The following is a 793-nucleotide window of genomic DNA, read 5'->3' on the forward strand; positions in this document are numbered from 1 at the left end:
CAATAGCAGATGTAGAACCCACCACCTATTGTGGCCAACATACCTCGTAAAAACCCACTGTTCGATGAAGCTAATGATAACCCACCAAACTTACCACCACCACCACAGCTACTCGCAAATATGGCATGTAATGAAAGAACTCTAAGAGAATATGCACAACCAAATCTAGACATGGTTCAGGGGACTATAACGAGGCCAACTATTGCGGCCAATAATTTCAAGATCAAACTAGCAATTCATCTTCAACTTTGTCTTTGGTTGTTCCCCTTCTCCTTAATAGATAACTCTTCCTCTTAGTTAGACGCGCGGGCACCAGGATCTATCACAGCATGGGATAAACTTGCAACAAAATTCTTACATAAGACATTCTAACGAAGGAGGGAGATTTCAACATTCAAACAATCTGAGGGATAAAGTTTTCATGAAGCTTGGGAGCATTTTAAAATGCTAATTCAGAAATGCCCACACCATGGACTACCTGAGTGGTTATGATTGCAAATGTTTTATAGTAGGTTGGATGCACATGCACGATCAGGGTGAAATGGAGCATTAGGAGGAGCTTTAATGACTGGACATATGAGGACGCATATGAAATGATAGAAAAAATGGCGATCAACTCCTGTCAATGGCCAACTAAACACTATATATATGGCCAAAGACCATTTATGTTGAACGCTATACAAGAGGATGATAGACACCAACAATTAGTGGAAAAACTCAACCACATTGAGGCTTCAAATAGTGCACTATCTATATATGGAGGAGACAAATTACTCTTCCACTATATTAACAA

At 39.7% G+C, this 793-nt stretch overlaps 1 non-coding gene across 1 annotated transcript; it reads right to left on the reverse strand.

Annotated features, from left to right (window-relative positions):
* Nucleotides 1-370: 370 nt before the first annotated feature.
* On the reverse strand, nucleotides 371-476 carry LOC128295673 (small nucleolar RNA R71). Its single transcript, XR_008286233.1, has one exon. It is a non-coding gene; the product is annotated as a small nucleolar RNA R71 (small nucleolar RNA).
* Between the last annotated feature and the right edge of the window lie 317 nt (nucleotides 477-793).

This window comes from Gossypium arboreum, chromosome 7, assembly GCF_025698485.1.
Source record: "Gossypium arboreum isolate Shixiya-1 chromosome 7, ASM2569848v2, whole genome shotgun sequence".
Lineage (NCBI taxonomy): Eukaryota > Viridiplantae > Streptophyta > Magnoliopsida > Malvales > Malvaceae > Gossypium > Gossypium arboreum.